Source organism: Uloborus diversus, chromosome 8 (genome assembly GCF_026930045.1).
Source record: "Uloborus diversus isolate 005 chromosome 8, Udiv.v.3.1, whole genome shotgun sequence".
NCBI lineage: Eukaryota > Metazoa > Arthropoda > Arachnida > Araneae > Uloboridae > Uloborus > Uloborus diversus.
The window spans coordinates 92,620,150-92,637,741 of NC_072738.1; the positions used below are offsets into that span (position 1 = coordinate 92,620,150).

At 31.7% G+C, this 17,592-nt stretch overlaps 1 protein-coding gene across 1 annotated transcript in view; it reads left to right on the top strand.

Annotated features, from left to right (window-relative positions):
- The window catches only part of LOC129228488 (transcription factor SPT20 homolog), a 127,539-nt gene that overhangs the window by 35,835 nt on the left and 74,112 nt on the right, over positions 1-17,592 (top strand). The window lies entirely within an intron of this gene.

Genomic DNA, 17,592 nt, shown 5'->3' on the forward strand with positions numbered 1-17,592 from the left:
AATAAGATCAATTATTGCAATAACAACCATTTTAAATTCACGAGACGGGGTTCAATGGGACAGTTTTACAGGTTAAACTTTTCCCATTGGAGGAAGGGGGGATAGTAAAATGCATGAAACTTTACAGTAATTTAATATTGTTCTACCTTTACCGACAGAAATTATGTTTTGAAAAACCACTGACAGGTCTGACAATATAAAGGATCCACGAGGAAATAGTTACATGAAATACTTCAGGTTATGATGAGTCTGGTATTTCTCAAAAAAAAAAAAAAAAAAAAAAGAGGCCGTTACGACGAAAATGCATAGTGTATAATTTGACTCTTTAAACTTCAATAAGTTCCTTTCTGGTTAGTTTATTATGTACTAGTGTTCGTGCAGTGGTCGAAACTCGACCATATTCATAAATGAATATTTGAGAAAACTTGAATGAATTTAACTATTTCCAACATTTTTATTTCTACTCTTACTCATGTTTACTGCATATCAGGGGAAACGTACAATTTTTGTATGTATATACAATACCAAACAGTAGTAATTCATTCCAGTTTTACTTTTTGTCTGTTAATCTCAAAATAAAGGATGAAAGGGGATATTTCGGTAATGTGGAGTCATTTCTGAAATTTTAAAAGTATTTTCTTTGAAAGAGCATGCTTAAAAAACATGGGTTTTAGCAGTTTTTTTAAATAGTTTGTAAACAAATTAATATTTCTAACAAATATTTTAATTGGTGCGCAGATTAAAACTCACTTTTTACGCTTCTGCACATTGCATTAAAAGCGATGAAATGCCATTAACTGATGCCATTAGCGCACAACGCAAATTATTATAATCTGAAAACTTGGTTGACAGAAAAGCGTAAACATTTAGGGCGACAATGAAGCAGCACGCCAAAGTACATTACTTGTAACGTCATAAACACAGCGCCTTATTTCCAGAATCGGACATTCAAAAAATTAATTAAAAAAAAAAAAATGTTGTGAAAAGTTTTTTCTGGCTTTTTTTTTCTTATTCTATCAATTTCAGTGACTAAAAGTAGTATTTTTGACTGTAGGAAACAACCCCATTGAGAAATTTGTGTGGTCGTCAAATTCTTGGCTTGAACAATTTTATTTTAGATACCATGTTGCCTTGTGCTAAACCTATTCAAATATATATTTTTCTACTCTTTGTTTACGTATGCAAAGGAAAAACATTTTCGCCCTGGCATTGGAAACAACAAATTTGACGCCAATGGATAAAAATCGCCAATTATCCAATTTTCGAAATCTTCCCGTATGAAATGAAGCCTCAAAACTCAGTTTATGCGTAAAACTTATGTATGAAAAATATTACTTATAAAACGTCTACTATTATTGAGTAAGTTGCTTCTTCGTCATTAGAAATATAAATTTCCAAGTAACAAATGAACGAACTCTACTCGTGGCAACTGTCCATTCGAAAACACTGGACGTCGCAATAATAGTTCATTTAAAAAAAAAAGATCGTCTTTGTAATTTGTTTGTGTTTAAGGGCGGTGCAAAATTGATGTCAGACTTTTCAACATTTTCGACACACTCCCCCTTTGTCACAAAGTTTCGCACTTCACCATACCCTATCTTCCTTTTTTCACATGTCACGCTGTTCTTCATAACATTCCTATTAAAAAAAGGCTTGTTGTCACATTCTCCCCACTGTATGTTCCCCATATCATTTCTTTCCTCTCCCTTGACACAAACTGTTACTCCACCTGAAAGCGGGACTTGATTCGTGGACTGCCCCTATTTTGTGGTAACCGTAAGCAGACATACATTTCCCTACTCTTTGTTTGCGTATGGAAAGAAAAAACATTTCTCGCGCTGCAATTGGTGGTAAAAACTTACATGAAGAGAGCGAATTTCCCAATTACCGAAATCTTCCCGAATGAAATGATGCTGCAAAACTCAGATTATACGTCAAACTTCTGGATGAACAATATTTATTTTTAAAACTTTAATATTATTGAGTTGCTTTGATCTCTGCCATTAGAAATATAACATTTAAAACAGTAAAGAGAACGAATCCTATTTGCTACTTTAAAAAATGTCCATTCAAAAACACTGGACGTTGCAAAAATAGAGCAATTTTATCTTAAAAAATCGTGTTTTGTGCTTTGTTTACGGATTAGGGGATAACTGGCTAATGCACTTCTCAAAATTTTTGATCCCTCTCTCCTTTGTCACAAAGTTTCACACTTCACCATACCCCCTCTTCCCATTACCACATGTCACACTGCTTTCATAAACGATCTTATCAAAAAAAAAAGGCTTGATGTCTCTCCTGTAATTCATTTCTTCCCCCTTGTGTAGGGAGGGGGGAGATTCATTAGTAGTCAGCTCCTTGCAAATAGACATTTCTCTACGCTTTTTTTACGAATGCAAAATAAATATATTTCTCGCCGTGGCATTGGTACCAACACTGGATAAAGTTCGCCAATTTCACAATTTTGGAAGTTTTCCTGAATGAAATGATACCGCGAAACTCCGTTCATGCAAAAGCACTGGAAGTCGTAATAATACGCCAATTTTATCAAAAGTTTCACCTTGAGATCTGTTTGTAGCAGGTTTGGGTTTTGGACTGTCCAAAACTGGTTTAGGACAGGACAGGTGGTTTTTACCGTCCAAAACTGTCTAAAACTGTCCAAAAGTGTCCGAAACTGTCTTAAACTGTCCAAAACTATGCTAAAGCTAAAAGGGTGTAATCTAATCAATTTGTTTTAATGCAATATTCGTAATGCATAAATATAGATATTAATGAAGTTTAATTAATGAGTATTTGATAATATTATTCTCCAAATATTCATTTAAAAAATATTTTACTTAAAGAAATGTCAGTAACTAGTACATAAAATCTTCCTTATGTAACAGTTGGTAGAGTTATGAAAAGAAATACACAACACTACCAAGACAACTAATTTCAGTTCCTTTATAACTCAAAGGAATGTTATTAAATGTGCAATAAATATTGAGGTGAAAAAAAAGCTTAATTTTTTTTAATGGTTTTTGCAAATAATTTTTACATAATGTTTTAATAAAAATATTTTTTTTAATCATAGATTAAAGAACAAGAAATTGATGATTAAACACTTAATTATAAAACTCTTGTACTATTCTTTTTTTAGTTCATATTTTTAATATAATACATTCTGTAAGTACAAAAATTTGTAATTTATTGCATTTAAGTCAATTATTGAACTATATTTTGAACACTTTCTTTTGCACACATGCACAAATGTCGAAAAATTTGGTTAATGAAAAAAAAAACTTCTGCATACAAATTGAAATTTTTAATGAAGAATTTAATTTCTACGTAACTAGATTAAAATCAGCTTCATAAATAAGTTATATACTATATATATATATATATATATATATATACATATATATATATACATACATACATATATATATATATTTGAATATCCACATTGAATAAATGTATTAAAAAGTTCAAAAAAAAGTTTTGACACATTTTGTTGTTTTTTATATTTCCTCACAAAATAGTTTTGGATACTTTCGGAAACAAAAATTTTGAACAGGATGGTAAAACCTTGCCAATCATGTCTTCATTAGCACACTTGCATAAACATAGGGAAATTTGGTTACTGATATCAAAAAAATAAAAAATAAAAAATAAAATAGACTCATACATACAAATTGAAATTGTATTCAAGAATTCAACTTCTATGTTACTAGATTAAAATCAGCTGCACAAATAAGTTGAATGTTCTTATTGAATAAATGTTCAATCTAAAGCATTACTTTAATACATTTTATTCTGTTTTTAATGTTTTTTCACTAAATACAATTTTTCTAAAAACATAGTTTTGGACACTTTTGGACAGTTTTGGACACAAGGGTTTTGGACAGGACGGTAAAAACCAGGATTTTTACCGTGGTTTTTACCATAGTGTCCAAAACCTTGCCAACCCTGGTTTGTAGGGATAGCAACTGCAGGTGTTATTGGGAGCTGTGTGTGTGTGTGTTTTTTCCCCAGAAGTCGATTTTATTGAAACTGAGAATCTTCCCTCACTCCAGAAAATGATTTATTTAAATATTAAAATCGAGAAAACATAATCAAAATGTTACCCAAAAAGCCTCAATAATAAAAACAAATGCAAGTATTTCATTTCTTTATGCTCAAGCAAGAATTGGCAATACCACAATATTATCCAGCAATTTCTTCACGCTAACTATGTCGCGTGAAAAAGCAAATAAAAATGAATTTTCATTAACTTTTAATTGCTTCTAGCGCTGTTTCTAGCCAACATAGCGGATTTCGATTTTCGCGCGGTTTAGCGGGTAAAACGTGTTTTAAAGCATTTTTCGCGAGCTTTCCATCCATACCAAGCTCGAAGCATAGAAATGCGTTTTTTGTGTAGAAAAAGCGGTTTAAAAAATGAATTAAAACTTAATATTTCACGCTTCCAACAATAAATTTCAGCAATGGAAAATAGATAAAATTACAATTTTTGAGTTTCGCTAACTAAAAAACGCTTATAACTTTTTTCTAGCGGATTTAGGTTATTGGACCTTGGGCGCCCTGACAATTTTTTCGTTAGGAGTGTTTTTTAAAAGACCTTTCCAACCATATCAAATTTGAAGAAATTAGACCATGAGTTCGCGTAGAAAGAGCCATTTAGGACGAAAATGCGTTTTTTTTATTAATAACGTTAATTACCGTTCGATTTCAAAAAATTTTTGTTGATGACACTAAAACTCGGCAATAGCTGCCGAACAAAAAATAAAATGAAGGAAATCGGTTCACAAACACAGAAGAGAAATCGGTATCGAAACAAACGGCTTACCTATTAATATATAAAGATTATTTCGTCACATAAAACCTGATGGATGTTATATGATAGAAAAAGATATTTAAGCACAACTTTTTATAGTTTTTGAAATAGGCCGTTCAATGAACTGTTAAAAAGGTTTGATTCGAAAGTAGCTGTTAAATGATTGAATATTCAGCCAGAATTTAACTTACTGGGGAAAGGAGAGGGGGTGGTAAAACAGTCCCTCCACCCAAATATAATTCTATAATGAGATTAATAATATGGTTCAAAACCAAGCGTTCTCAGGGGTTAACCCCTGAACAATCCCACCCATATATTCTTGGTTGTAACCAATAGCAGCAATGAATTATTTGGTACACGGGAAGTTTTCCATATAATGCGAGGGCGAAAAAAGATAAAGGGAAAAAAATGACACTTCTCTCGCTTTGAAACTCTTTACACGGCCTGAAGTTCTCATTAGAATTTCAGGGGGTGAAAAAGAACTATTTCAATAAGTTTGAACTTGACAAAATAAATAAATAAAATAAACTCGATGTTTCTAAAAAAAAAGCTTTTTTTAATTTTTTTTAAACCTTTTTTCCCTTAATATGTGTACCCTACCTTTCTGCCAGTCTAGAAAGACATCAGGGACAGGTAGCAAGAAAATTTTACTCTGCAGTCCTAAGCACCCCCCCCCCCTCCCGCCCTTTCCCTACCTTATCAGATTAAGGCATAGGCGCATGGGTTACCAAATCTGCAGCTAACTTTTTTAAAAAATCAAGTAATTTCATATCGCACTACAGAAAGACGTAAATATCAAGAAGAGTAAAAGAATTTTAAAATTTTAAACTCTTTAACAAGTTCTATATTACTCCAAGCTACATTTTTCAAACTGTTTCCATGTTCCTTTTTGTAATTGTTTTGATCATTATACTTTCATATACATAATTTAACCTAAAGTGCATTCTATATAATGAATTTTTGCGTCAAATATTTTTAATAAGTATTTGAGAGGAGGGGTCCCACTTACCCCGTAATTTTTCTTTTAATGGGTAAGTTGGTCCCCTCACTGTGGGGTAAGTGCGTTCTCCCGTAATAGTGGCAATTTTGATACCAAAAGCATTTCTGATGAAATTAAGTATATTTATGAAATAATAGGTAACTATGAAGACCTAGTAGGAAGTGATAGTTTAGCTACAAAAACTGCTACAGATAATGAACATTTATTTCATGAAGCTTCCATCAAAGAAAATCATAAAGTATTATATAGCTCTAATGTTGGGAGTTGATTATGCAAAGAAAAAAAAAGTGCTGAATTTACAACAACGGTACAACGGATAAAAATAGTGAAACTTTTTATTGGCCTGATGCAAATGACGTTGGAATTATTACTGAGGATGAGGTGATAATGGTTCACGCTTATCCAACTTTAAATAGACATCGCCATTTAGTGTCTCCAATTTCTTTTTTTACTTGTAATTTTTTTGACTAATTTACAAAAACTAATCTCAATCAACTGTATTATGTTCATTTAACACACTTTTTATGTAAAAGTTAATTATATTCCTATATGCTTTCAATAAATTTCATAGATATAACTGTTTTGTTTTTCGTTTTATAATTCTCCATCATACAGGTTTTTAAATGGTAGTAAATATCTCATAAATGGTTAAATTTACAACCCCTTACCACTTTTTTTAGATGTGCTTGATTTAAATTTAAATAAAAGTGGGGTGACCCACTTACCCCTTTATTATGGGGTTAGTGAGAAATCTATGTGATTTTTTTTAATATAATCTTTAAGAAAATTTAAAGCCCTTTTTAGAAAATATTATTGAACTTTTGGTTATTACCAATGTCCAAAATGAAAAACAAGTCAGGAAATTATTATTATTATTATTATTATTATATTGCTCCAAAATATTTGTATAAGGTTTCAAAAACGAATTGTTCTAAAAAGAGGTCCCACTTACTTCAAGCAACCCTTACAAATTTTATTGTTTACCTAGGCTTGATTTTATGAATAAATTTTGATTTTTATTTTTAAAGAAGTAAAACACTTAAAAATGTTAAAAACCGTTTTTGTTGTATCATTAAAATAAAATGTCACTGAAAAACATCAAGTACGGGAAAAGAAAAAAGTTGGCTACAGTGCATCTACCTTTATTAATCAACGCCATTAGCTCTTTTAAATACTTCCTGCCTCTCCACCCTATACAAAGACCAATTTACAAGAAAAAGGTTTGAGCAAGGTAATGAGAGGCGAGAGGGGGAGGGAAACGGAGATTTGCTACTTCCTTTGATTTTGGCGGTCGCCCCAAGACATTTCTATTGATATTTACACCAATTCCATATGTGAAGTGTCATTTTATTGTAATTGTTTTTCAGAGTTCGGAAGCTTGAGTATATTACTGTATTCGCGTTTTTCTCACGTTGATCCTTGATCATCTGTTGTAAAGTGTCAGAAAATTTTTGATTTTCAAAACCTCAACTTTCAGATAAGAAAAGAGACCAAAAAGACAATCAAATTACTTTGTTTAATTCTTGGAATTCAACTTTATATCAATGCTTATATTATTTTCTATAGATTGAAAACATGAAATTGGGATCTTTCATATCTTGCTATAATGAATTGACAACCCTCTTGAATTTCCAACTAATCTTTCTTTTCTCTGGGAATACATATAAGTATATCATAAATTATGGGAAATTTCGCAAGTGAATTTTTTAACAGCCAGAAGAATGATTTTAGTACTATTTATTTTGTGTGATACGAAATCTTCTCTCCCAAAGCACAGTATGAAAAAGTACGATTTTTGTGTTTAATTTAAATTTTTGAAGAAAGTACAAATATTTCATAACTGAGGAATTTGGGGCATATGAAAGAAATGTATATCATACATAATGTGATACAGATCAGAATAACAATTTTCAAATATTTTTGCTGCTTCTTATAGGAGGTTTTTTTTAATTCTGACTGCAACTTGCTATGCTATATGGCGTTTATTTGTGTTATGCACCTATTTTCCTTCATAATTCACAGGAATTAACTGTGCTTCTATCTTTTACTTGCAAATTTTACGTTAATTTTGCTCTTCTTCACTTTTTCTAATTGTTACTGTTATGATTACGCTGCCTACATCTCTTAAAATACTTATTGATTCATTGTTTGGAGAAGGTATTTACTGTACACACTATCAAAATGCTACGAGATGCTGGTTTTTATTTCTAAGCGATCTAATGAGATTTCTAACACTAAAGAACCAAAAGTTTGGCCCCTAGAGATTTTAATCCAGAACTGTTACAACAATAACAATTTTCAACCAAATAGCAATAATAGTAATTTTATATGCTTTAATCTGCTTCCTTTTATTGCGCTAAGATTCTTTTTTTTACTGCAATCTAAAAGACTCTGAAGAAATATGTATTAATTTTATTTAAATTTTTTCCCCCTGACATATTTCTTTTTCTAGTTTTAATGATATCTTCAACGCTAAGAGAACTAATTCTTATCTCCACTAATGATAAGCATTAAAAAAGGAACCAAAACTTCTTGATCTCTAACTTTAAAGTTTCAATAACTTATATTAATTCATTATGCTTACAAGAGAAAGCTGTAATTCGGTTACTATAGCACATGACACATGTAAAAAAAATCTGCTAAATGAGAAGACTCCCCTGAAGAAATTTAAATTTACAATAAATCTCACGCAAAACGTTTTTTAATGCAAAGCAAAAGCAATCACGACTATCGTGATTGTACAAGTATAAGTAATATGATTTTATTGCTTATATTTTTGATGCATGGTTACCAAGTGAAATCTTACCGCCTGTTGCAAACAGTTATCAGCCGCTTTTGTCGGATATCTTTTCATCCAAAAGCTCAATTCTTTTGCATTGTAAAAGCGTTCCTTGTAAAGCGGAAACACGTGTATGCCGTACTGCAGTAATCTGACAGTTTTGTGCAATAGAACGTTATTTTTAATATTCGTAACCATACAGTTAAACACTCTTCAAACACGCACACAAACAAACATTCTTAATATTAAGAAATAGAAAATAAATGTGTGCTTTTGTGTTTTTCAGATGTGCGTTTTCATCCTTGAGCTCATTTATTTCACAATAAAAAGGAAGGTCCTTTTAATTCCGAAACACATGTCTACAGTTGCAAGTTTGTGCATTTTAGCGTTTTATAACTATTTTTAACTCTTAATTTTAGTACTTAGTATCTCCATATCTATTATCATTGTTAATTTTCTAATACTTTTTATTGTGAGAAGAAACGTGTTTTCATTAGCTCACGCAAATAGTTTGCAGTTGCTTTGTTATAAAATTCTACATCTAATATGCAAGTAAGTATACTCTTATTTTGAAACGTTAATTTCTTTATCATACCTATTAAATATAGAATTAGGCCTGACGAGAGGCCGTCTCAGCCGAGTCAAAAACTAGGGCCTGGTCCGAAATTGAAGTAGTATGAATAAGTGCATTGTATGTGGGAGCAGAGGCCAAGTCGACCAAATCTCTCGGCGGCCCTGAAGTCCCATACTTCTATTTATTTCAGTACTGCTTTTTACGCCAATTATAATGTCTTCTTCAAGCCTAATATGACGAAAGGATAATAATTGCGCTCACATGAAGCTGGTAACTATTATAATATCAGTTTTAAGGGCACTAAAATAAGGTAATTTTATTTTTTTTCTTTCCTTGTTTCAGATTTTTTTTTTCTTCAGTATATTCGTATCAGTATATCTCGTATCGGTTTTAGTATACATTTTAGTTTGGGTTAGTGTACGAATTAGTATTTATGTGTTTGATTGTACATAACAAGTGAAAATATACGGATTTTCGTGTGAAGGGGCACCAACTTTTACCAGGACTTTTAGCATCAATTTGGCACCATCGACCCCTGATCGAAACCAACTAATATTGATGAATCTAAGCTGTTTGGTGATGGATAATGATGATTCAGATGATTTGCTTAAACTCGAATAAGATATGTAGACATAAATCTGCCGTTTTTCCGGAGAATGCAAAGTCTTTCATTTGCGCTAAGTCGATTTTTTTTATATGCCTCTTTCAATAATGCTAAAGGCACAGCCTCTAAAAAGTGTAAAAATGCTTGAAAACATTTGTTTTCGGCACTCAGAAATTGCCTAGGTTCTAGAAAACGTCAGACGGTCTCAAGAAAATATCGTTGACCCTCTCTTCCTCCTTTTTTTTTTTTCTATAGCTCAAACCCTGTTTTTATTACGACAGACTAATCGCTCCGATATAACGTAAACAAATTTTCAATGGAATGAAAAATATTTTGAAGGTTCCGTAGTACAGGAGTTCTCAACCATTTGTGCCCTCTTTTGAACACTGATGAAGGTCGCACCCCCCCCCCCCCCCCCATTCTTCCTCCACGCACACACCTCTTAAGTGTATGGTTGATAAAAATGGAATTCAAAACTGAAGCTACATATTAAATGAAAACATAGATAAGTTCGTGCACAAAATTTGTTATTAATAATCATTTTTAAACTTTTAATATCACTATTATTAGAGTAGCTGAAATCAAATAACCAAAGAACTATAAGTGCAAGTAAATTAGGATCTCGGCGAAGTTGGTTTGTAATACCAGTATTTTTCACAACTTCTATGTGGGGAGTAATACTACCAATTTATCCTTCACAAGTTATTTAACATTAGATTGTAACTGTTACAAAGTACTCCTCAAATCAATTTCAATGTCCATTCTTGCTGGTTATTTTGACTTTAAGTATTCGAATATGTTCTGAGAATCCAGATTTAAAGAGTATATATGGGGATAAATACTATGAAACCTAAAAAAAAAAGAAAAAAAAGAGGTAATATCGAAATAATTTACAAGTCACCACAACATCTTTTTTTAATATCTCTACTTTTTTTTTTGCGTCGGTCAGCGCAGTGGCGCACCCCGAAGAATTTTCTGGGAGGAGTTTTCAAAATCGCAAAATATTGCTCTTTTTGTCATTAATTTCTAATGTGAAAATATCATTTAATACATTTCAGAAAAACAATTGCTATACCTCAATAATTATTCATTATATCGTTTGCTTTAAAAGATCAATAATACAGGGGAACAGTGATTATGGTGCTGAGGGTTTTGTAACCGATTTTGCAGAAATTTGGTACTCTGAGTTCAAATATGACATCAGACTATGCCCAGAAGCTGAAATTTCCAAGATATAGCATCTAAATATACATAAAACGGGTTTAAGTTACACATATAGATCAAATAAAACACAGATTTTTCATTCCTATTTGCATTGTACAAATAATAGAGATTGATTATCAAACAGTGCAATTAGGCTCTTGGACACGGATACCTAATTTTTAAGAACCTCAAAATGACTAAAATTGTTGTATTCTTACATAAGAAATTTTTACCTTAATTTTTCTCCTTTATTTATTTACTTTTTTTACATGTACTTAAGTGTGAGATACTCTGTCACCCAACACATATTTTGAACGGGTGGCAAAATACCTCAACACACCTGAAATTGTGGTTCCCCGTTTATGTTTATAAGGTTTGACTTCAGACGATCCCCCAAAAAATGTATTTCCGGTCACCCGCTATATTTTTCGGGCCCTGAAAATATTGTACACGAAGATCCAGCTCATCATACATCGCGCGAAGCGAATATATGCAAACCAAGAACTTACAAATTGGCTTTAACTTGTTGAAGCGATATTACTGAACTTGTTTAGCTTTTACAGCATCTGGTGGATTTTCCTTTAAGTTATTAAACTGCAGGTCGACAATAGGGTAAATATTCCAGAAGCAATCCTTGTTTAAGAAGCCTACATTTGCTTTAGAAGTGCGCAAAACGGAGTTAAGTATGCACATTTGGGGTAAAACAGCAGCACTTATCTAAAAAAGTAGAGCTGCTAGAGAAAAACTAATTTCATATTTCGACTCAGAGCCCCAAACAGAGTTCTCAAACTCTGGGCACCATAGAAAAAAAACTTTTTTTGTTAACCTGTGTAATTAATATATTCGTATTGATATCAAAATGACTTCAAAAGGAGCAAAGGGGACAGATCTAGTCGAGAAATTGTAATTAGTGTTACTTTTTCATTATATTTTTAAAATTGTTCACGCACTCCAGGTGGAGATAGATAAATGTTCCTGAATAATTTTAAGAAAGATTTTTGTTAAATTCTTTCAAGTTTATTCAACTGGCGCTTAATAGATTTCCGTTTCTCTCCCCCCCCCCCCCTCCCCCGTTCTTTTAACTTCAATGTTTGACTTTCTTAAAAATTAAGATTCTAAACTCTGGAAAATGTAGTGAAACGAAAAGCTTAGAATTTATTTTATTCCATTACGCTTTCAAGATTCAAAAATAACTTATCGATGTTTATTTATGTTATAGAGCAGTGATCGGCAACTGGCGAACCGCGGTGCAGATCCGGAACGCGAGCGATCAAAAGTTATACCGCCAAAACTATTTTGGAAGCATAACTTCCACAAATAAACTAAGTCTTCAGATAGCAATACCTTCGGATATTTAAATTACCTTTTAAAATATTCTACTGAGGATAACAATACCTTTGAGAATCACCCTCACCATTTTTTTAATATACTATTGTTGGAGCAAACCTAACCTGGCAGCATTGTGAAGGCATCGCATCTCCTAATCACAATATTACGTTGAAAGGTTAAGTTTGCACCAACTGTAAGTTTTCTAAGTTTTAGTTCATCATGTTTTTTAACTTATTAGTTGACTGATTTGAGCCATTTACTGGAATATCATTAAGTAAGGTTTCCATACGTTTGGGAAATTTTTGGATAACTAATATTGCTCAAAATTTACGGTGTCCACCTTAAACACTCTCTGTGTAAACAAATTTTTTTTCTCGTGCAAAATCTTGGTACCATAAATTCTTCCATTGATTTTTGAATACAAATGAACCTATCGATTGTATTTAGTATTAATTTGGGAGTGGAAATTACGATAAATGAATTGTAAAGCATTTATTTTTCCTGCACCTCAATGAAAATTTTTCAAAAGTATCCGAATCTCAATTAAAATTACTTGCCGACTCCTGTTATATAAGAATTCAAAAATCTTTTGTGAGATAGCTCAATTAATGTATCCCTTTCGGGCCCCAAAAACCAGCTTCTGAACTTCCCTTGCATTTAAATCAAATAACCAGTAATTTTACACTGATTTTTTCAAGAGATTTTGTTGTCTATTTTAATGTTTCAATTTTCCAAGAAATTTTAACTGCATGTGATAGGAAGGATTGTCATTACATTGTCAGTAAGTAGGAAAGAGTTCATGATGTTGATTTTGTCTTACTAAAATTTACAACCAGATTTAGCTATATTGTTAAGTAAACTAACATTAGTTTTATAAATTCTCAGGAGCTCAAATTTAAATAAGTTCAGTTGCATTCCATCCGAAAATAACTTGGCGACAGTAACCAAAAGAGACGTTTACTCGTATCAGCTTGACCACGGAGAGATGGCGAAAGACCTTGAAGCGAAAACATCATCATTTGTAATAGAGGAAACCAGGGATGTTTGACACATAGGGAGACTTGACCCATGATGATTTCTGCCATGAAAAGGATGTTTAGGGAAAATTTTAGTCATATTATTGGTTGACCAGTCACACAACAGTATTTTGCAGGGCGAAACCATTTCGGAATTGTCAGTGGTTTTCAAGAAATTCAGTGTTAAATGATACTGCACCTTAAAAGTAAAGTTTGAAGATTTTGGAACTTTTTAGATTTTAACCTCTAGTTTTGAGGGAAATGAATTTTGAAAGTATGCATGCTTTAGTCTCTTTTCTGGCTATCTCTTTATATACAGTAGTTTTATATAACTTAAATCTAAGTTGCTAAAAAATTAAGGTAAACAAGAGAAAGCTAACTAGGGAGACTTGACCCAAAGACTAATTCGATATTTTTGCTTAATTTGATGTTCTTTCAATGAATTTTTATTTTTGAATAGATAAAATATTGTCATTTAGGTCTAATGATTTGCTTTTATTCATACAATGACTCTAAGATTGTAGGTATGAAGGCATGTTTTTTTTTTTTTTTTTTTTTTTTTTTAATGAATAACTATAATATATAATATTTTGGTCTAAAAAATTGTTTTTATTTGACAAATAACTAAAATACCAATAATCTTTAAGCCCAATGAGTTGTTACTTAGTAAAATAATTGAAATATTGCTTAGGTCTGATCTGATAAAGTTTTTAATTCGACTTCTGCTCTCCTGCTGATATGGAGTAAGATATAATAGTAAAAAAAGTATATGTAACACTTCAACTGTAGAGTGAACATTTTGTATATTCGCCTCAAGTATCACTTTTTAAAACAAAAAACATCATCAAACCTGCGTTCTTGATTTCAATACCTATGATTCTTCTTGCATTCATGAGGGGGGGTCATGTCTCCCTATGGATCAAGTCTCCCCAGCTCTAGGGAACACTTGACCCATTTGCAGACTTGATGAATATAATTTTTTTGTACCATTTCTACTTGGAATTATGCTATTAAATTTAGCCATAATAGTGTGCAAACTGTTCATGTGTATTTTTTATTTCGCTCTAACTATTCTACAAAAAAAAAGGGGGGGGGGAAGGAAAAACCAAAAATTGGTTCAAGTCTCCCTAGTTTCGTCTAAATAGAATCAGTTAGAAAGTGCCAAATAGTAAGAGGCGTTCTCGCTGATCCTATCTATTGCGAAATAACAAGAAACAACCTATTTCAAATGACACAAATGACGTTTCGGCTTCAAGAACACCCGCCATCTCTCCGTGGTCAAGTTTTGGTGGCATAAGAAGAGTTTCTTTCAAAATACAGTATAACATGGTTAACTCTATCAATATTTTTTCATAAGTTCAAACTAAATGTCTTTAACAGATGTGTTTCGGATTATTTTTTTACTTTGCGTCTTTGAGTAAATGATTGGGAGTTCTTTTAAATGCTTAAATTTCTGATTGTGTCTTGAAATAGCATTATTTAGTCATTTAATTGCACTAGTAAGGAAAGATTTTGCCACATAAAACATTTATTTATGTTGTTAGTGTTCCTAAGGAAATGATTAAATCTGATTTCAAATATCAAATCAGAATTTTTCCATCATCCAGTTCCTGTGCAATCATATGTTTTAAGTCTCTTATTTTTCCCTTTTGTTTCTATATCACATACCGTTAAAATCATATATAATTCACAGTTCAAACCCTGTTATGAAGACAATAAATGTGATGATAGATAGTCTCGTTTAGCACCAAATTTGATGATATATGCAGGGGCGGCAAATAGGGGGGGTCAAGAGGGGGCGGTCGCACCCCCAAATTTCTTGAGCAGAATGATAGAAAATGGGTGAATTCAATTTATGTAAGTCGAAAATCAATGTTCATTAAAAAAAATCTCGCTAGTTCTCAGATATTTAAAACTCGACACATTCCCAGACTACAGAAAGTGTTTTTCGTTATTTGGGTGATGACTTAGAAATTCATGAAGTATTCTCCGGCCTTTTCAAAACAGAGAAAACTGATAGAGAACCATGGTTAATTTCAACTAAAAAAGACATTTCCTCATATAGGCTAAATATTTCATACTTATTTGTTCACTGTAACGATGGCATGTCCAATATGAGAGGCCCGTGCAAAGTGGTGTAACTGCAAGGTTTTCACAAGAAAATTCCTTGATATTTTACATTCACTTTTACGCTCATTCTTTAAGTGTATATATTCATTTAATGAGTGTTCCTCGCTTAGTTCTGCTAGAAACACGTTTCAACGTCTCAATGCATTATATGCTTTCATAGAAACTTCTTAAAAATGCATGTAATTATTGAATATAAAAAACATATCAACAAATACCTTTTATGGGGCTCTATAATTATGCAATTAAGATGGTGTTCAAGAGTTAAAACCATAAAAACATTTCTCTATAACTTCAAAGCAGTGATTTGACGACTTGAAGAATTATTGCAAAACGACTCTTTCAATGGTGAAAAAGCTCATGCCCTTTAGCATGTATGACTTCGTTTGAGTTTTTATTCAATTTGTTTGTATTGAGGAAGGTTTGGATGGAAAATGCTTTACTCTATCAAAACATCTTCAATCCGCCACCCTTAATTTTCGGACTATATTCAATCCACAGTTCAATCTACAATTGATCTGTGCGTTTGTACTACCATAGTTCAATCTACAATTGAAACTGAAAATAGATTTTACGTAGATGTGTTTATTGTATTTTAATCAATTGTGAAACTTTTCAAAAAAATTCTTCCTCGGAGCCAATTTTAAACAGGTGCAAAAAAAGTGACAAAAATGCACATGATGATGTGAAGTCAAACATTGAATTTTTCAATATTTTGTATGAAGTAACTGATTCAGTTTCGAATGAAATAAACACAAGATTTGGTGATAATTATTTTTCTGTATGGTTGGCTCTGTATTATCTGGATTGGATTTTGAAAACGAAAAATAAAATGTTTCAATTATGAGTAAGATTTTTTGCATGAAACAAGAAAAATTACAAGCAATATACCCACAGACAGATTATCACACCCAGAGACTGCAGTTTCGTCCTTGTTATGGACTCATCAGTCTGGAATAGTGAATAACAGGGCTGGAGGTAGATGACATCTCATTGAAGCTGATAGCGCCGACGAGACTAGATTATTCAATGATGAAAAATTAAGCCCCTCACAATTTTTGAAGTTGCCAGAGTGATTTTGAAGAGCAAGATATAAAAAGTGTTTTCATACATAACTTTGTTACTTCAATTATTTTTTAACTATTCCAATCAGCTCCTAGTAGAGAAAGATTTTTTTATGTCTCAGGAGGTTAGAGAATTATATTTTCAAAGTACAATGGAAAAAATACTTTTCTATTTAGCTGTACTGGCAAAACAGCTCGACATTGGGCACTAATAAATTAGTAACACGATTCCCTGCTCTTCCATTTTTCCAAAAATCAAGCATTAAAATTCTTCCAAAAGGTATAAAAACTTAAGTATCGAGATATTTGTATGATAACTTATTAGAAAACGAATCAAAATTTTAAATGTTTCTAAACACTAATTTTTATTCTAAACCGATTTTATGAGCACTTCCTGTTAGCTAATGTGTGTTTGGTACCGCACTGTGGTAATACATATTTAAGAAACTCGACCCCTCAAATGAAATGCTGAAATGCCGCCCCTGGATATATGCTATCAGAATTGAATTATTTTCTGCGTTTTTATATATGAATGCAAACATGGAAGGTTTTATAGGTTTTTACTCTAAGGGAAATGATTAAAGATATATTTATATCTAAACATCCTACAATTTAGGTGAGATTTAATATTGACTATTCAAAACTAAGATAAATAAATACCTTTGTGCTGAACAGTAAAGTAAGACAATTACGTTGTTTTGTCTTACTTTACTATTCAAAACTAGTTTAAAAGCTACTCTATTACATAACAGTAACATACTGCCCTAAGTACTAATGGCATTTTCAGTTAAAATGAAGAAAAGTGTAGATTTTAAAGTTTTATCAGAAAACATTTAGTACAACACAAAATTCGGGAGAAGGAAGCAAAACCAAGATTTTGACTAGAATAAAATTTTTTTGTATATTTTTTTAGTGTACTTACATCCACCTGTATTATACAATATAAAAATTATTCAGATATGCATGCAAATATGCACTGAAAAATACCTAAAATATGCATTAAAACTAAACATTTGAAACGCTATTTTTTTTTTTTTTTTTACTTAAGCGAAAAGTTGTTACACCTCAATATAAAATGTTTAA